The following is a 21,687-nucleotide window of genomic DNA, read 5'->3' as shown; positions in this document are numbered from 1 at the left end:
AGCTGGAAGCACACTGGTTGGGAAACACTGCTCTATTGTATGGACATGTCTCTGAAACCATCTGCTTGGTGTCTACACAGTAGAACATTAAAGTGAAACTAAATAAGCTCACAATTTTCAGCGAATTCGTTTTAGATATCTCTATAGTTACAAGAGCTTCATTTTCTGATGCAAAACCACAAATTCCATGCAAAGACAGACTTAAAACATAACTTGATGGCTACAGTACCTTCAGCCACCACTAGGTGGACTCTACTGCATAGTGTTATGCACTAAATTAAACCCAGTATGCAGTAAATTCCCAAGCTCCCCCTAGTGGTGGCTGCAGTTGGCCATGAATGTGTCTGCAGAGGACCTCTAGCTCTGCCTACTGTAAATCAATCGGCACCGACTTGTGGACCTTAAAGTCACATGGTTAAGTGTGGAGAATTACCTTAAAAGGGTTTTTTGATGTTATGTAAACAATAATGAATTAATAAATAAATAAAGGATTAACCCCTTAATGACCGCTATATAATGTTTTGGGGACTTCAGCAGCTCTTCGGAAAAGGATTGCAGTGCTATGCGCTATACATTCCTGTTTCTCACAATGTTGGCAACAACCTTGGGCATCAGGCATCTACTGGATACCAACAAAGTTGGCCTCTTTATTTTTCACTCATTCAAGAAACCAAATCATATGATCCAGTGGTGAAAGGTGCAAAAATAGTCCTTGATTCATGTGCTGAAAAACACAGATACAAACATGCCAACAATACCCCAATAAAATCAACACGTTTCCAGTGCTACACTACACCCTTAATCATGACTATAAATAAAGGAATATTTTTGCATGTTCAATGCCGAATCATTTTATTTGGTTTCTTGAACATAAAATATCTGCCTGGGATATCTCCATTCCTGCCGAGTACCTTCAACCTTGTGCTTCCCTACCCCTATAAATAGATTGTAGATATCGGCATTAAACCAGGTTAATGAGTACAAGAACAACTTTGACACCGACAGCTAAACACACTCAGGTTTCTTCATCATATTCACACATTTTATTAGCTGGTGGTGAGGAGTTCAGCTGAGCAGGTTTACTTATTAGATTGTGATAATAGGTTTATTTTTAGTACTGTATATTTGTGTATTTGTCTACAACGGGAAAATAGTGCAAGTATGACAAAGTATATGTCACTTTATATTCAAATAAACTTTATGACTACTAACATCTTTGTAAATGACTTCATATACAAAAAATTACTTCTTAATCCAGAAAAATCTACAGTCATGGCCACTAGATGTTCCTCTTCCCTGCAATATTTTATCTACTGCCTGTTGTAAGGGGAATTCTGTCTCTAAGATCAGCTAGCTCAGCTAGTGCTATGTGCAGGAAAGGAAAATACAGCCTGGCATGTGTACCTGCAATATGTGAGCCTGTCTGCCTCCTCCAGAGGACCTAAGCTGTGTCTAAATGGTAAACCAAGACTTTCTGGGCAGCTATTCCTACTATGTATAGAGAGTTGCTTCCTGAATGTAATCCACTATCCCCGACTTTTAGCTTGTCATCATCAGCAACAGCAGCAGTTCCTTGCTTAGACCAGGGGCTGCTTTGTTATGAAATGCCTTCCTTGCTGGGATGCTGTTGATGTTTTCTTTTCTGCTCCCATAGTACCATGCAAACCCTGTCAACTTCTCTCCACCCCAAATGCCATCCATAGTAGTGTACTATAAACCAGTGTTTCCCAACCAGGGTGCCTCCAGTTGTTGCAAAACTACAACTCTCAGCATGCTGGGAGTTGTAGTTTTGCAACCTCTGTAGGCATCCTGGTTGGGAAACACTGCTATAAACCAATCCCCACCACAGTGCCAGCATGTTCCATCTAAGCAGTACACTTTTTACAGCAACCAAGTCTTGGCATAGCAGAGAAGAGTAGGTGCTGTCCTGTGATTGGAAGATAACATTTTAGGGCTGTGTGCTGCTCGCAAACATCCCAGCTCTGGTTCAGGCCCTGAAATGGAGGGATTAAATAGCTGTGCACCGTGGATGGAACTTTCAGGGGATCAATAACAGCAATGGCCACACGAACATCCTTTTTGTTATATAACAAAGCCAGTCAAGTTTTTTAAATTCCTTTAATAGTACAGGTATGCTTTGAAAGAAATCTGTCACTTGGTTTCACATGGCATATCTAATCACAGTGTCAGATGGCAGCAAGTGCCCATAGCGTGGGCCCAATGTTCTTAAGTGCCAAGCATTTCCGTCCCCTATAGCACACAGTATGGAGGCTGTCAATAAAATACTGGATATTGGGAACTTATCCCTGGACACTTGCTGGTGATCTGCATATTGCTCGGCTCACAAACAGAATTTCACAAATCTAAGGTAGAACTGTGAGGATTGTTTTGACCCTGATCTGGTACCGTAAAATTATCCTACAGATTCTCTTTAAAACATACAACACTTATGGAATGTTGATAGTGCTGCCTGTCTATAAAATAGATGTTACTAGAAGGTCCCAGTACCAAGTATTGCATGTTATGCAGGTTAGACCCATTTACCTATAAAGAACACACAAAGACAATAACTTACTTTACAGAATACACCAGAATGTTGATCATATGATTGCCCAATTGAATACTGTTGATCAATGGGAACCAAAAGGATCCAGTTGATTAATATAAATTGTGGACAATGTGCCCCTGTTACTCACAGCTTGCCATAGAAGGTGAGATCATAATACCAGAAAAAAGAAAAACACTAACAAATGCTGCGCACAAAAGGTTATAAAAGAAATTTACAAGAACATTTTTATTTAATTAGAAAAATCACATAAACATACACAAATGGCTCCATAAAAACAATAAAAAATAGCCCAGTTAATTTTAGCTTACTTCACAACCTAATGGGGGAGGGGGGCATGTGCCTGGTCCTAGAAAAAATTGCATACAGATAACACCACAAGACAGAGTAGTAAATCCTGTTAAATCCCACTTCCTTTTTAGCAGGCCTAAATGGATGAACAATAACATATAGTATATAGCCTAAACAGAAAGGAGTACCAATACAAAGGTGAAATAAGGACCAGACGGAGTGTATCTGTATGCGGACCAGAAACCAATAGATTGCATTATTCAAGGGTAAGTGCCACCATGGTGGGGTACATACACCCCCCAATAGGTTTTGGAGTTAGCTCAAATTTCTATGGGCTATTTTTAATTGTTGTTATGGAGCAATTTGTGTATGTTCATGTGATTTTTTGATTAAATAAAAAAATAAAAAGTTTGTACATTACTTTCATTACCTTATGTGTGCATTATTTGTAAGTGTTATATTTTCTTTTTTTTTCTGGTATTTTTTCTTGAGTTTATGAAACAATAGGAAAGCACCTTTAGCGTATGTTCACATGATGGAATTTCCATGCGGAATTTCACCTTAGAATTCCACACGGAGATTTTGCCGCAGCAGAGTCCCATTGATATCAATGGAATTTTGCTGTTCTGCTCACATAGCAAATTTTCCAAGCTGGAACTATATGACGTGGAAATTTTAATCCTAATATCAGCAGAAAGAATAGACATGTCTATTCTTTCTGTGGACTCTTAACAAAAATGCATTGCTGTCTTTGAGACGATGCATTTCCTAGTGGTCCTAGCACCAGCATGTTTTGCCGGTCCTTCGCGGTCAAGGGAATGTCCGCGCAGAAATTTTCTGTGCAGACATTCCCCTGTGTAATCTTAGTCTTAGTGATTTGTGGTTGAGCCTCCTATCTTGTAATGATGTATAGAAGGTGAGATGTCTTAATAAGTATATTGGTAATGGAAAGGACACACTGCTCTCCCTGTTTCCAATAGGTCAGTAAAATACTAAAATACTGTAAAGACAGCATTAGGATAACTAAATACATAAGTTAAAGCAGTATTCCGGGATTTTTTATTTTTTATTTGACTATGCTGCAAGGGCTGTAAAGTTAGTGTAGTTCATAATATAGTGTCTGTACCTGTGTTTGATGGTGGTCTTGCAATTCTTCTGTGATTTTTGCCCCAATATTTTTAACAGCATATAAAATGAGTGTCGTCTCAGGTTTTCCCTGGTTGCAGTGCGGCCGAGACATTACATCACTAGTCAGGTGATCTTTGCTTCAATGGGTGGAGCAACTGCTGGGTGGGAGGGGATCATTCTGCAAGAATTGTAGTTAGAGGCACCCTGGTTATAAAACACTGGTCTATTGCATTGAGGGGATCACAGGTGTGTTTCAGTGGGTGGGATTGCTGATACGTGGGAGGTAGAAAAGTGACCACACACTTACAAACAAGGAATCATGGGACCTGTAGTTTGAGGGAACGAACCCCAGCAGGAAATAGCCAGTTGACAAAGAGATAGCCTCAGTATTATGGTAATCTCACAACATAGCCATTTTGCCCCAAGACAAGCACGGATCCTTTCTACGCATGTTCATTAATGCCTGGAAGGTAAGTACTAAAATCACCTTTTGGTGGATAACCCCTTTAACTCAATTGGCTGACAACCATCTGCCCAGCCCCTCCATAAACATGCATGCTTGGCTCAGTTGTGCATACATGATTATTTCACTGGGCAGAAGGGAGACAAGTAATGAGAGCGGCTTTTTCAACAGAACAAAGGATCAGATGGTAGAGAAACTAACAATGTTGGGTCCTTGGAATGTTCCATCCTCCCGGTTACACACGTTTAATATGAGCTGTTACAGACACACTAAATATATCCCTGATCTGTCAGCCTCTAGAGTTCAGTGTGAAATTCTAATTAACATGGCACCTAAGGAGAGAAAACGTTATCATGCACTTAAGAAGCGGAGGTGGCATCACTCCAGATCCTGTGTGTCTATGTACAATGTACAGAATCTTGATGGGAACCTATTGGACCGCACCTGAATTCTTGTCTACAGAAATGCATTGAGTCATATATTATGCATTTAATGTTGCAGGTATGAACACCTAGATCAGTGTTTCCCAACCAGGGTGCCTCCAGCTGTTGCAAAACTACAACCCCCAGCCTCTGTATTATAGGAGTGCAACATAATGCTACTAAACAAGTATGAAAACTAAGAGAAGGGGATATATTGTATTATATTGATAGGGAGAGGAGTAATGAAGGATCAGCACTGAGTATACTGGTAGTAAGAAGAGGGATGGGATATCAATACTTAGTATAATAGTAGCAAGAGGAGGGATGGGATATCAATACTGAGTAGAATAGTAGTAAGAGGAGGGATGGAGTATCTGCACTGACTATACTGATAGTAAGGGGAGTGATGAGATATCAATACTGAGTAGTCTTGTAATAGGAGCAGTGAATGAGTATCAGCACTGGGTATACTGGTAGTAAGAAGAGGGATGGGATATCAATACTTAGTATAATAGTAGTAAGAGGAGGGATGGGATATCAATACTGAGTAGAATAGTAGTAAGAGGAGGGATGGAGTATCTGCACTGACTATACTGATAGTAAGGGGAGTGATGAGATATCAATACTGAGTAGTCTTGTAATAGGAGCAGTGAATGAGTATCAGCGCTGAGTATACGGATAGCATGAACAGCGATGGAGTATCAGGATTAAGTACACTTGTAGGAGAAAAGTGATCAGCACGGAGTATAATGTTACTGACTATACTAGTAGTATGAAGAGTGATAGAGTATCAGCACTGACTATAATGGTTGTAAAGGAGTGATTGAGTATCAGTGCTGAACTGTATTGAAATGCAAAAACATATTTAATAAAAACTATTGAAAGAGAGTATCAGCGCTGAATATAATAGAAGTAAAGGATTAATATAGTATCAGTACTGACTTTGCTATTAATAAGAGGAGCATTGGGTATCAGCACTGACTATGCTGGTAGTAAGAAGAGTAATGGAGTATCAGAATTATATGTTACTAAGTATACTAGTAGCATGAGGAGTACTAGAGTATCACCACTGAGTATAATGGTAGTAAAGGAGAGATAGAATATCAGCATTGACTAAACTAGTAGTACGAAAAGCAATGGAGTATCTGCACTGAACTGTATTGAAATGCAAAAAAAATCTTTAATAAAAACTATTGAAACAGAGTATTAGCGCTGAATATAATAGTAGTAAAGGAGTGATATAGTATCAGCACTGACTTTGCTATTAGTAAGAAGAGCATTGTGAATCAGCACTGACTATACTGGTAGTAAGAGGAGTGATTGGGTATTAATCAGGGCTCAAGTCCTGCAGGAACGCGTGAGAACTGAGTTCCTGCACTTTTCCCACAGCAGGAACACCGTTACCATTAGCAGGAGTCCTGCAGGACCAGGCCTTGAGTGGACATCTTGGGTGAGTTCCCTCACTTTTTTTTCCTAGGACTTGACCCCTGGTATTAATACTAGTATAATGGAAGTAAGGGGAGGGATTGTTATCAGCACTGACTATACTAGTGGTATGAAAAATGATGGAGTATCTGCACTGAGTATAATGGTAATATGAGGAGTGATGGAGTATCTGCACTGAGTATAATGGTAATATGAGGAGTGATGGAGTATCTGCACTGAGTATAATGGTAATATGAGGAGTGATGGAGTATCTGCACTGAGTATAATGGTAATAAGAGGAGTGATGGAGTATCTGCACTGAGTATAATGGTAATATGAGGAGTGATGGAGTATCTGCACTGAGTATAATGGTAATAAGAGGAGTGATGGAGTATCTGCACTGAGTACAATGGTAATATGAGGAGTAATGGAGTATCTGCACTGAGTATAATGGTAATATGAGGAGTGATGGAGTATCTGCACTGAGTATAATGGTAATATGAGGAGTGATGGAGTATCTGCCCCAAGTATAATGGTAATATGAGGAGTGATGGAGTATCTGCACTGAGTATTATGGTAATATGAGGAGTGATGGAGTATCTGCACTGAGTATAATGGTAATATGAGGAGTGATGGAGTATCTGCACTGAGTATAATGGTAATATGAGGAGTGATGGAGTATCTGCACTGAGTATAATGGTAATATGAGGAGTGATGGAGTATCTGCACTGAGTATAATGGTAATATGAGGAGTGATGGAGTATCTGCACCGAGTATAATGGTAATATGAGGAGTGATGGAGTATCTGCACTGAGTATAATGGTAATATGAGGAGTGATGGAGTATCTGCACTGAGTATAATGGTAATATGAGATGTGATGGAGTATCTGCACTGAGTATAATGGTAATATGAGGAGTGATGGAATATATGCACTGAGTATAATGGTAATATGAGGTGTGATGGAGTATCTGCACTGAGTATAATGGTAATATGAGGTGTGATGGAGTATCTGCACTGAGTATAATGGTAATATGAGGAGTAATGGAGTATCTGCACTGAGTATAATGGTAATATTAGGAGTGATGGAGTATCTGCACTGAGTATAATGGTAATATGAGGAGTGATGGAGTATCTGCACTGAGTATAATGGTAATATGAGGAGTGATGGAGTATCTGCACTGAGTATAATGGTAATATGAGGTGTGATGGAGTATATGCACTGAGTATAATGGTAATATTAGGAGTGATGGAGTATCTGCACTGAGTATAATGGTAATATGAGGTGTGATGGAGTATCTGCACTGAGTATAATGGTAATATGAGGAGTAATGGAGTATCTGCACTGAGTATAATGGTAATATGAGGAGTGATGGAGTATCTGCACTGAGTATAATGGTAATATGAGGTGTGATGGAGTATCTGCACTGAGTATAATGGTAATATGAGGAGTAATGGAGTATCTGCACTGAGTATAATGGTAATATGAGGAGTGATGGAGTATCTGCACTGAGTATAATGGTAATATGAGGAGTGATGGAGTATATGCACTGAGTATAATGGTAATATTAGGAGTGATGGAGTATCTGCACTGAGTATAATGGTAATATGAGGAGTAATGGAGTATCTACACTGAGTATAATGGTAATATGAGGAGTGATGGAGTATCTGCACTGAGTATAATGGTAATATGAGGAGTGATGGATTATCTGCACTGAGTATAATGGTAATATGAGGAGTGATGGAGTATCTGCACTGAGTATAATGGTAATATGAGGTGTGATGGAGTATCTGCACTGAGTATAATGGTAATATGAGGAGTAATGGAGTATCTGCACTGAGTATAATGGTAATATTAGGAGTGATGGAGTATCTGCACTGAGTATAATGGTAATATGAGGAGTGATGGAGTATATGCACTGAGTATAATGGTAATATGAGGAGTGATGGAGTATATGCACTGAATATAATGGTAATATGAGGAGTGATGGAGTATCTGCACTGAGTATTATGGTAATATGAGGAGTAATGGAGTATATGCACTGAGTATAATGGTAATATGAGGAGTAATGGAGTATCTGCACTGAGTATAATGGTAATATGAGGTGTGATGGAGTATCTGCACTGAGTATAATGGTAATATGAGGAGTAATGGAGTATCTGCACTGAGTATAATGGTAATATGAGGAGTGATGGAGTATCTGCACTGAGTATAATGGTAATATGAGGAGTGATGGAGTATCTGCACTGAGTATTATGGTAATATGAGGAGTGATGGAGTATATGCACTGAGTATAATGGTAATATGAGGAGTAATGGAGTATCTGCACTGAGTATAATGGTAATATGAGGTGTGATGGAGTATCTGCACTGAGTATAATGGTAATATGAGGAGTAATGGAGTATCTGCACTGAGTACAATGGTAATATGAGGAGTGATGGAGTATCTGCACTGAGTATAATGGTAATATGAGGAGTGATGGAGTATCTGCACTGAGTATAATGGTAATATGAGGAGTGATGGAGTATCTGCACTGAGTATAATGGTAATATGAGGAGTGATGGAGTATCTGCACTGAGTATAATGGTAATATGAGGAGTGATGGAGTATCTGCACCGAGTATAATGGTAATATGAGGAGTGATGGAGTATCTGCACTGAGTATAATGGTAATATGAGGAGTGATGGAGTATCTGCACTGAGTATAATGGTAATATGAGATGTGATGGAGTATCTGCACTGAGTATAATGGTAATATGAGGAGTGATGGAATATATGCACTGAGTATAATGGTAATATGAGGTGTGATGGAGTATCTGCACTGAGTATAATGGTAATATGAGGTGTGATGGAGTATCTGCACTGAGTATAATGGTAATATGAGGAGTAATGGAGTATCTGCACTGAGTATAATGGTAATATTAGGAGTGATGGAGTATCTGCACTGAGTATAATGGTAATATGAGGAGTGATGGAGTATCTGCACTGAGTATAATGGTAATATGAGGAGTGATGGAGTATCTGCACTGAGTATAATGGTAATATGAGGTGTGATGGAGTATCTGCACTGAGTATAATGGTAATATGAGGAGTAATGGAGTATCTGCACTGAGTATAATGGTAATATGAGGAGTAATGGAGTATCTGCACTGAGTATAATGGTAATATGAGGAGTGATGGAGTATCTGCACTGAGTATAATGGTAATATGAGGTGTGATGGAGTATCTGCACTGGGTATAATGGTAATATGAGGAGTAATGGAGTATCTGCACTGAGTATAATGGTAATATGAGGAGTGATGGAGTATCTGCACTGAGTATAATGGTAATATGAGGAGTGATGGAGTATATGCACTGAGTATAATGGTAATATTAGGAGTGATGGAGTATCTGCACTGAGTATAATGGTAATATGAGGAGTAATGGAGTATCTACACTGAGTATAATGGTAATATGAGGAGTGATGGAGTATCTGCACTGAGTATAATGGTAATATGAGGAGTGATGGATTATCTGCACTGAGTATAATGGTAATATGAGGAGTGATGGAGTATCTGCACTGAGTATAATGGTAATATGAGGTGTGATGGAGTATCTGCACTGAGTATAATGGTAATATGAGGAGTAATGGAGTATCTGCACTGAGTATAATGGTAATATTAGGAGTGATGGAGTATCTGCACTGAGTATAATGGTAATATGAGGAGTGATGGAGTATATGCACTGAGTATAATGGTAATATGAGGAGTGATGGAGTATATGCACTGAATATAATGGTAATATGAGGAGTGATGGAGTATCTGCACTGAGTATTATGGTAATATGAGGAGTAATGGAGTATATGCACTGAGTATAATGGTAATATGAGGAGTAATGGAGTATCTGCACTGAGTATAATGGTAATATGAGGTGTGATGGAGTATCTGCACTGAGTATAATGGTAATATGAGGAGTAATGGAGTATCTGCACTGAGTATAATGGTAATATGAGGAGTGATGGAGTATCTGCACTGAGTATAATGGTAATATGAGGAGTGATGGAGTATCTGCACTGAGTATTATGGTAATATGAGGAGTGATGGAGTATATGCACTGAGTATAATGGTAATATGAGGAGTAATGGAGTATCTGCACTGAGTATAATGGTAATATGAGGTGTGATGGAGTATCTGCACTGAGTATAATGGTAATATGAGGAGTAATGGAGTATCTGCACTGAGTATAATGGTAATATGAGGAGTGATGGAGTATCTGCACTGAGTATAATGGTAATATGAGGAGTGATGGATTATCTGCACTGAGTATTATGGTAATATGAGGAGTGATGGAGTATCTGCACTGAGTATAATGGTAATATGAGGAGTGATGGAGTATATGTACTGAGTATAATGGTAATATGAGGAGTGATGGAGTATATGCACTGAATATAATGGTAATATGAGGAGTGATGGAGTATCTGCACTGAGTATTATGGTAATATGAGGAGTAATGGAGTATATGCACTGAGTATAATGGTAATATGAGGAGTAATGGAGTATCTGCACTGAGTATAATGGTAATATGAGGTGTGATGGAGTATCTGCACTGAGTATAATGGTAATATGAGGAGTAATGGAGTATCTGCACTGAGTATAATGGTAATATGAGGAGTGATGGAGTATCTGCACTGAGTATAATGGTAATATGAGGAGTGATGGAGTATCTGCACTGAGTATTATGGTAATATGAGGAGTGATGGAGTATATGCACTGAGTATAATGGTAATATGAGGAGTAATGGAGTATCTGCACTGAGTATAATGGTAATATGAGGTGTGATGGAGTATCTGCACTGAGTATAATGGTAATATGAGGAGTAATGGAGTATCTGCACTGAGTATAATGGTAATATGAGGAGTGATGGAGTATCTGCACTGAGTATAATGGTAATATGAGGAGTGATGGATTATCTGCACTGAGTATTATGGTAATATGAGGAGTGATGGAGTATCTGCACTGAGTATAATGGTAATATGAGGAATGATGGAGTATCTGCACTGAGTATAATGATAATATGAGGAGTGATGGAGTATCTGCCCCAAGTATAATGGTAATATGAGGAGTGATGGAGTATCTGCACCAAGTATAATGGTAATATGAGGAGTGATGGAGTATCTGCACTGAGTACAATGGTAATATGAGGAGTAATGGAGTATCTGCACTGAGTATAATGGTAATACGAGGAGTGATGGAGTATATGCACTGAGTATAATGGTAATATGAGGAGTGATGGAGTATCTGCACTGAGTATAATGGTAATACGAGGAGTGATGGAGTATCTGCACTGAGTATAATGGTAATATGAGGAGTAATGGAGTATCTGCACTGAGTATAATGGTAATATGAGGAGTGATGGAGTATCTGCACTGAGTATAATGGTAATATGAGGAGTGACGGAGTATCTGCACCAAGTATAATGGTAATATGAGGAGTGATGGAGTATATGCAGTGAGTATAATGGTAATATGAGGAGTGATGGAGTATCTGCACCAAGTATAATGGTAATATGGGGAGTGATGGAGTATCTGCACCAAGTATAATGATAATATGAGGAGTGATGGAGTATCTGCACCAAGAATAATGGTAATTTGAGGAGTGATGGAGTATCTGCACTGAGTACAATGGTAATATGAGGAGCAATGGAGTATCTGCACTGAGTATAATGGTAATATGAGGATTAATGGAGTATCTGCACTGAGTATAATGGTAATATGAGGAGTGATGGAGTATATGCACTGAGTTTAATGGTAATATGAGGAGTGATGGAGTATCTGCCCCAAGTATAATGGTAATATGAGGAGTAATGGAGTATCTGCACTGAGTATAATGGTAATATGAGGAGTGATGGAGTATCTGCACTGACTATAATGGTTGTAAAGGAGTGATTGAGTATCAGTGCTGAACTGTATTGAAATGCAAAAACATATTTAATAAAAACTATTGAAATAGAGTATCAGCGCTGAATATAATAGAAGTAAAGGATTAATATAGTATCAGTACTGACTTTGCTATTAATAAGAGGAGCATTGGGTATCAGCACTGACTATGCTGGTAGTAAGAAGAGTAATGGAGTATCAGAATTATATGTTACTAAGTATACTAGTAGCATGAGGAGTACTAGAGTATCACCACTGAGTATAATGGTAGTAAAGGAGAGATAGAATATCAGCATTGACTAAACTAGTAGTATGAAAAGCAATGGAGTATCTGCACTGAACTGTATTGAAATGCAAAAAAAATCTTTAATAAAAACTATTGAAACAGAGTATTAGCGCTGAATATAATAGTAGTAAAGGAGTGATATAGTATCAGCACTGACTTTGCTATTAGTAAGAAGAGCATTGTGAATCAGCACTGACTATACTGGTAGTAAGAGGAGTGATTGGGTATTAATCAGGGCTCAAGTCCTGCAGGAACGCGTGAGAACTGAGTTCCTGCACTTTTCCCACAGCAGGAACACCGTTACCATTAGCAGGAGTCCTGCAGGACCAGGCCTTGAGTGGACATCTTGGGTGAGTTCCCTCACTTTTTTTTTCCTAGGACTTGACCCCTGGTATTAATACTAGTATAATGGAAGTAAGGGGAGGGATTGTTATCAGCACTGACTATACTAGTGGTATGAAAAATGATGGAGTATCTGCACTGAGTATAATGGTAATATGAGGAGTGATGGAGTATCTGCACTGAGTATAATGGTAATATGAGGAGTGATGGAGTATCTGCACTGAGTATAATGGTAATATGAGGAGTGATGGAGTATCTGCACTGAGTATAATGGTAATAAGAGGAGTGATGGAGTATCTGCACTGAGTACAATGGTAATATGAGGAGTAATGGAGTATCTGCACTGAGTATAATGGTAATATGAGGAGTAATGGAGTATCTGCACTGAGTCTAATGGTAATATGAGGAGTGATGGAGTATCTGCACTGAGTATAATGGTAATATGAGGAGTGATGGAGTATCTGCCCCAAGTATAATGGTAATATGAGGAGTGATGGAGTATCTGCACTGAGTATTATGGTAATATGAGGAGTGATGGAGTATCTGCACGGAGTATAATGGTAATATGAGGAGTGATGGAGTATCTGCACTGAGTATAATGGTAATATGAGGAGTGATGGAGTATCTGCACTGAGTATAATGGTAATATGAGTGTCACGATGCCGGCTGGCAGGAGGTGGATCCTCTGTGCCAGAGAGGGATTGGTGAGGACCGCGCTAGTGGACCGGTTCTAAGCCACTACAGGTTTTCACCAGAGCCCGCCGCAAAGCGGGATGGTCTTGCTGCGGCGGTAGTGACCAGGTCGTATCCACTAGCAACGGCTCTCCTCTCTGGCTGCTGAAGATACTGAAGAAAGGCGAGGTACAAGGGAGTAGGCAGTAGCAAGGTCGGACGTAGCAGAAGGTCGGGGGCAGGCGGCAAGGTTCGTAGTCAGGGGAGATAGCAAAGGTACTGGTACACAGGCTATTAAACACACAAGGAACGCTTACACTGGCACTAAGGCAACAAGATCCGGCAAGGGAGTGCAAGGGAGGAGACTAGATATAGCCAGGGAACAGGTGGGAACCAATTAAGCTAATTGGGCCAGGCACCAATCATTGGTGCACTGGCCCTTTAAGTCTCAGGGAGCTGGCGCGCGCGCGCCCTAGAGAGCGGAGCCGCGCGCGCCAGCACATGACTGCAGGAGACGGGAACGGGTAAGTGACCTGGGATGCGACTCGCGAGCGGGCGCGTCCCGCTGTGCGAATCGCATCCCCAACGGCCATGGCAGAGCAGCGCTCCCGGTCAGCGCTGACCGGGGAGCTGCAGGGAGAAAGACGCCGTGAGCGCTCCGGGGAGGAGCGGGGACCCGGAGCGCTAGGCGTAACAGTACCCCCCCCCCCTTAGGTCTCCCCTTCTCTTTATCGGGTAACTGCCTCCCCTGGGATGAGGACACCGGGAAAGGATGGAGGGATTCCTCAACGGCAGGCAGAACCGCAGGAGTAGGAATGGGGAGAGAGGGCAGAGGGCGAGACCTGGCACGGGGCAGTGTGACACCAGGACGAGGGCCATGAGGGGACACAGAAGCTTGCCTGATGGAACTGGGAGGGGGGGAAGGGCATTTCCTGTGGGAGGCAGAGTCCTTAATGACCTTAGGGGGACCGGATACAGGAGGAACCACAGAGTTACGGCAAGGGTTACTGGGAACCGGTTTTAGACAGTTCTTGGAACAAGAGGACCCCCAACTCTTGATCTCCCCAGTGGACCAATCCAGGGTTGGGGAATGAAGTTGAAGCCAGGGAAGTCCAAGGAGAATCTCCGAGGTGCAATTGGGAAGGACCAAAAGTTCAATCCTCTCGTGATGAGATCCGATGCTCATAAGAAGGGGCTCCGTGCGGAAACGTATGGTACAGTCCAACCTGGCTCCGTTGACCGCGGAAATGCGGAGTGGCTTGACAAGACGGGTCACCGGAATACGGAATTTATTCACAAAGGAGTCCCGAATAAAATTCCCAGAAGCTCCAGAGTCCAGGCAGGCCACGGCTGAGAGGGGAGAGCTGGCTGAAGTGGAAATCCGAACAGGTACCGTGAGACGTGGAGAAGCCGACTTGGCATCAAGAGACGCCACACCCACGAGAGCTGAGTGCGAGCGTGCGTTTCCCAGACGTGGAGGACGGATTGGGCAATCCACCAGAAAATGTTCAGTACTGGCACAGTACAGACAAAGATTCTCTTCCTTACGGCGATTCCTCTCTTCCAGGGTCAGGCGAGACCGATCCACTTGCATGGCCTCCTCGGCGGGAGGCCTAGGCGCAGATTGCAGTGGAGACTGTGGGAGAGGTGGCCAGAGATCTAAGTCTTTTTCCTGGCGGAGCTCTTGATGCCTCTCAGAAAAACGCATGTCAATGCGAGTGGCTAGATGAATGAGTTCATGCAGGCTAGCAGGAGTCTCTCGTGCGGCCAGAACATCTTTAATGTTGCTGGATAGGCCTTTTTTAAAGGTCGCGCAGAGAGCCTCATTATTCCAGGATAGTTCAGAAGCAAGAGTACGGAATTGTATGGCGTACTCGCCAACGGAGGAATTACCCTGGACCAGGTTCAGCAGGGCAGTCTCAGCAGAAGAGGCTCGGGCAGGTTCCTCAAAGACACTTCGAATTTCCGAGAAGAAGGAGTGAACAGAGGCAGTGACGGGGTCATTGCGGTCCCAGAGCGGTGTGGCCCATGACAGGGCTTTTCCAGACAGAAGGCTGACTACGAAAGCCACCTTAGACCTTTCAGTAGGAAACAGGTCCGACATCATCTCCAAGTGCAGAGAACATTGCGAAAGGAAGCCACGGCAAAACTTAGAGTCCCCATTAAATTTGTCTGGCAAAGACAGGCGGAGGCTAGGAGTGGCCAGTCGCTGCGGAAGGGGTGCAGGAGCTGGCGGAGGAGATGGTTATTGCTGCTGTAGCTGAGACTGAACTTGCTGTAGCTGTGACTGTTGCTGCTGTTGCTGTGACTGGAGCTGCTGTAGCTGCGACTGGAGTTGCTGTGTCATGGTGGTCAAGTACGACAGCTGGTGCTCTTGTCGGGCGACCAATGTAGGGAGGTCGGCGGCAGCTGGCAGAGGAACTTCAGCGGGATCCATGGCCGGATCTACTGTCACGATGCCGGCTGGCAGGAGGTGGATCCTCTGTGCCAGAGAGGGATTGGTGAGGACCGCGCTAGTGGACCGGTTCTAAGCCACTACAGGTTTTCACCAGAGCCCGCCGCAAAGCGGGATGGTCTTGCTGCGGCGGTAGTGACCAGGTCGTATCCACTAGCAACGGCTCTCCTCTCTGGCTGCTGAAGATACTGAAGAAAGGCGAGGTACAAGGGAGTAGGCAGTAGCAAGGTCGGACGTAGCAGAAGGTCGGGGGCAGGCGGCAAGGTTCGTAGTCAGGGGAGATAGCAAAGGTACTGGTACACAGGCTATTAAACACACAAGGAACGCTTACACTGGCACTAAGGCAACAAGATCCGGCAAGGGAGTGCAAGGGAGGAGACTAGATATAGCCAGGGAACAGGTGGGAACCAATTAAGCTAATTGGGCCAGGCACCAATCATTGGTGCACTGGCCCTTTAAGTCTCAGGGAGCTGGCGCGCGCGCGCCCTAGAGAGCGGAGCCGCGCGCGCCAGCACATGACTGCAGGAGACGGGAACGGGTAAGTGACCTGGGATGCGACTCGCGAGCGGGCGCGTCCCGCTGTGCGAATCGCATCCCCAACGGCCATGGCAGAGCAGCGCTCCCGGTCAGCGCTGACCGGGGAGCTGCAGGGAGAAAGACGCCGTGAGCGCTCCGGGGAGGAGCGGGGACCCGGAGCGCTAGGCGTAACAATGAGGAGTGATGGAGTATCTGCACTGAGTATAATGGTAATATGAGGTGTGATGGAGTATCTGCACTGAGTATAATGGTAATATGAGGAGTGATGGAATATATGCACTGAGTATAATGGTAATATGAGGTGTGATGGAGTATCTGCACTGAGTATAATGGTAATATGAGGTGTGATGGAGTATCTGCACTGAGTATAATGGTAATATGAGGTGTGATGGAGTATCTGCACTGAGTATAATGGTAATATGAGGAGTAATGGAGTATCTGCACTGAGTATAATGGTAATATTAGGAGTGATGGAGTATCTGCACTGAGTATAATGGTAATATGAGGAGTGATGGAGTATCTGCACTGAGTATAATGGTAATATGAGGTGTGATGGAGTATATGCACTGAGTATAATGGTAATATTAGGAGTGATGGAGTATCTGCACTGAGTATAATGGTAATATGAGGTGTGATGGAGTATCTGCACTGAGTATAATGGTAATATGAGGAGTAATGGAGTATCTGCACTGAGTATAATGGTAATATGAGGAGTGATGGAGTATCTGCACTGAGTATAATGGTAATATGAGGAGTGATGGAGTATCTGCCCCAAGTATAATGGTAATATGAGGAGTGATGGAGTATCTGCACTGAGTATTATGGTAATATGAGGTGTGATGGAGTATCTGCACTGAGTATAATGGTAATATGAGGAGTAATGGAGTATCTGCACTGAGTATAATGGTAATATGAGGAGTGATGGAGTATCTGCACTGAGTATAATGGTAATATGAGGAGTGATGGAGTATCTGCACTGAGTATAATGGTAATATGAGGAGTGATGGAGTATCTGCACTGAGTATAATGGTAATATGAGGTGTGATGGAGTATCTGCACTGAGTATAATGGTAATATGAGGAGTGATGGAATATATGCACTGAGTATAATGGTAATATGAGGAGTAATGGAGTATCTGCACTGAGTATAATGGTAATATTAGGAGTGATGGAATATATGCACTGAGTATAATGGTAATATGAGGTGTGATGGAGTATCTGCACTGAGTATAATGGTAATATGAGGTGTGATGGAGTATCTGCACTGAGTATAATGGTAATATGAGGAGTAATGGAGTATCTGCACTGAGTATAATGGTAATATTAGGAGTGATGGAGTATCTGCACTGAGTATAATGGTAATATGAGGAGTGATGGAGTATCTGCACTGAGTATAATGGTAATATGAGGTGTGATGGAGTATATGCACTGAGTATAATGGTAATATTAGGAGTGATGGAGTATCTGCACTGAGTATAATGGTAATATGAGGTGTGATGGAGTATCTGCACTGAGTATAATGGTAATATGAGGAGTAATGGAGTATCTGCACTGAGTATAATGGTAATATGAGGAGTGATGGAGTATCTGCACTGAGTATAATGGTAATATGAGGTGTGATGGAGTATCTGCACTGAGTATAATGGTAATATGAGGAGTAATGGAGTATCTGCACTGAGTATAATGGTAATATGAGGAGTGATGGAGTATCTGCACTGAGTATAATGGTAATATGAGGAGTGATGGAGTATATGCACTGAGTATAATGGTAATATTAGGAGTGATGGAGTATCTGCACTGAGTATAATGGTAATATGAGTAGTAATGGAGTATCTGCACTGAGTATAATGGTAATATGAGGAGTGATGGAGTATCTGCACTGAGTATAATGGTAATATGAGGAGTGATGGATTATCTGCACTGAGTATAATGGTAATATGAGGAGTGATGGGGTATCTGCACTGAGTATAATGGTAATATGAGGTTTGATGGAGTATCTGCACTGAGTATAATGGTAATATGAGGAGTAATGGAGTATCTGCACTGAGTATAATGGTAATATTAGGAGTGATGGAGTATCTGCACTGAGTATAATGGTAATATGAGGAGTGATGGAGTATCTGCACTGAGTATAATGGTAATATGAGGAGTAATGGAGTATATGCACTGAGTATAATGGTAATATGAGGAGTAATGGAGTATCTGCACTGAGTATAATGGTAATATGAGGTGTGATGGAGTATCTGCACTGAGTATAATGGTAATATGAGGAGTAATGGAGTATCTGCACTGAGTATAATGGTAATATGAGGAGTGATGGAGTATCTGCACTGAGTATAATGGTAATATGAGGAGTGATGGAGTATCTGCACTGAGTATTATGGTCATATAAGGAGTGATGGAGTATATGCACTGAGTATAATGGTAATATGAGGAGTAATGGAGTATCTGCACTGAGTATAATGGTAATATGAGGTGTGATGGAGTATCTGCACTGAGTATAATGGTAATATGAGTAGTAATGGAGTATCTGCACTGAGTATAATGGTAATATGAGGAGTGATGGAGTATCTGCACTGAGTATAATGGTAATATGAGGAGTGATGGATTATCTGCACTGAGTATTATGGTAATATGAGGAGTGATGGAGTATCTGCACTGAGTATAATGGTAATATGAGGAATGATGGAGTATCTGCACTGAGTATAATGATAATATGAGGAGTGATGGAGTATCTGCCCCAAGTATAATGGTAATATGAGGAGTGATGGAGTATCTGCACCAAGTATAATGGTAATATGAGGAGTGATGGAGTATCTGCACTGAGTACAATGGTAATATGAGGAGTAATGGAGTATCTGCACTGAGTATAATGGTAATACGAGGAGTGATGGAGTATATGCACTGAGTATAATGGTAATATGAGGAGTGATGGAGTATCTGCACTGAGTATAATGGTAATACGAGGAGTGATGGAGTATCTGCACTGAGTATAATGGTAATATGAGTAGTAATGGAGTATCTGCACTGAGTATAATGGTAATATGAGGAGTGATGGAGTATCTGCACTGAGTATAATGGTAATATGAGGAGTGACGGAGTATCTGCACCAAGTATAATGGTAATATGAGGAGTGACGGAGTATCTGCACCAAGTATAATGGTAATATGAGGAGTGATGGAGTATATGCACTGAGTATAATGGTAATATGAGGAGTGATGGAGTATCTGCACCAAGTATAATGGTAATATGGGGAGTGATGGAGTATCTGCACTGAGTATAATGGTAATATGAGGAGTGATGGAGTATCTGCACCAAGTATAATGATAATATGAGGAGTGATGGAGTATCTGCACTGAGTACAATGGTAATATGAGGAGCAATGGAGTATCTGCACTGAGTATAATGGTAATATGAGGAGTGATGGAGTATCACTAGTACTAAGATGAGTGATAGGGTATCAGTGCTGAGTATACTGGAAGTGAGAATAGTGAGATTGCAAATGGAGAAAAAGAATCACTGAATAATAATCATATGAAAAAGGTTTTCAAGGATGGAGGAGAATGTTTTCAAAGTATAAACTGGGTTTGTGAGTGGATGTTAAATTGTCAGCCTTATGTGCAAAATATAAATATATAAATGAAAATGTAGGTTCAGACAATATATACTGGGATAAATATTAGCATTGCCCATAGAAGTGGTATTAGTGTATCAGTGCTGGGTATGGTAGCGATGATTTATAGTGCAGGGAGTTAATTAAGATGTCAATACTGTGAAAGAGACTACCACCCTCATCATGGGAAACCAGAAGAATGGAATGATGGGGGTACTAGAGCTCATGATCTTAGCAATAAAGATCAGAATATGCATTAGAAATGATAAGGATATCGCCCCTGGCTCTATAAATGAGACAAACAGAAGCCCCTCCAGCTGGATCCACCGCAGACCTGTGAATATTGACCAGACTGTAAAGAAATCCAGTCAATCTGATCTCCATATAAGAAGAAGAAGTGGAGAAGTGCATGGCCGGCCCAGGGGGGTGAGGAGACTGGGACTGGATAACACACTGCAAATAATGGACTGTTATACAAGTTCTGAGTACGCCAAATTTAATGTAGATAATAGTATTAATCATTATATGGTGAAAGTGGAGAATGAGAGTATTAGCAGTGAATAAAATAGAAGATGAATGAGAAGATGATGAGGATATAAGTCTGCAGTATATAGAATGGTGTTTCCCAACCAATGTGCCTCCAGCTGTTGCAAAAGTACAACTCCCAACATGCACCAAAGATTAATGAGAAGATGATGAGAATATAAGTCTGCAGTATATAGAACAGTGTTTCCCAACCAGTGTGCCTCCAGCTGTTGCAAAAGTATAACTCCCAGCATGCCCGGAAGATGAATGAGAAGATGATGAGAATATAAGTCTGCAGTATATAGAATGGTGTTTCCCAACCAGTGTGCCTCCAGCTGTTGCAAAAGTACAACTCCCAGCATGCCCGGAAGATGAATGAGAAGATGATGAGAATATAAGTCTGCAGTATATAGAACGGTGTTTCCCAACTAGTGTGCCTCCAGCTGTTGCAAAAGTACAACTCCCAACATGCCCCAAAGATGAATGAGAAGATGATGAGACTTTAAGTCTGCAGTATATAGAAAGGTGTTTACCAACCATTGTGCCTCCAGCTGTTGCAAAAGTACAACTCCCAGCATGCCCGGAAGATGAATGAGAAGATGATGAGAATATAAGTCTGCAGTATATAGAACGGTGTTTCCCAACCAGTGTGCCTCCAGCTGTTGCAAAAGTACAACTCCCAACATGCCCCAAAGATGAATGAGAAGATGATGAGAATATAAGTCTGCAGTATATAGAATGGTGTTTCCCAACCAGTGTGCCTCCAACTGTTGCAAAAGTACAACTCCCAACATAAGAAGATGATGAGAATATAAGTCTGCAGTATATAAAACGGTGTTTCCCAGCCAGTCTGCCTCCAGCTGTTGCAAAAGTACAACTCCCAGCGTGCCCGGACAGCCTTTGGCTGTCCGGGCATGCTGGGAGTTGTACTTTTGCAACAGCTGGAGGCGCACTTGTTAGGAAACACTGATATAAACAATACATGCAATCTAGTATTGGATGCATGGACAGCACAGAATAAGAGATCAGCACTAAGGAGTGGACAGCTCCC

At 41.6% G+C, this 21,687-nt stretch overlaps 2 protein-coding genes across 2 annotated transcripts in view; one reads left to right on the top strand and one right to left on the bottom strand.

Annotated features, from left to right (window-relative positions):
- The window catches only part of LOC130360977 (uncharacterized protein C17orf50 homolog), a 112,932-nt gene that overhangs the window by 79,099 nt on the left and 12,146 nt on the right, over positions 1-21,687 (top strand). The gene's annotated exons all lie outside the window — the stretch shown is intronic.
- The window catches only part of LOC130361490 (synaptobrevin-like), a 69,643-nt gene that overhangs the window by 47,837 nt on the left and 119 nt on the right, over positions 1-21,687 (bottom strand). The window lies entirely within an intron of this gene.

This window comes from Hyla sarda, chromosome 3 (genome assembly GCF_029499605.1).
Source record: "Hyla sarda isolate aHylSar1 chromosome 3, aHylSar1.hap1, whole genome shotgun sequence".
Classification (NCBI taxonomy): Eukaryota; Metazoa; Chordata; class Amphibia; order Anura; family Hylidae; genus Hyla; species Hyla sarda.
The sequence above is the reverse complement of the archived record's forward strand: the minus strand, read 5'-3'. Positions and strand labels throughout refer to the sequence as shown.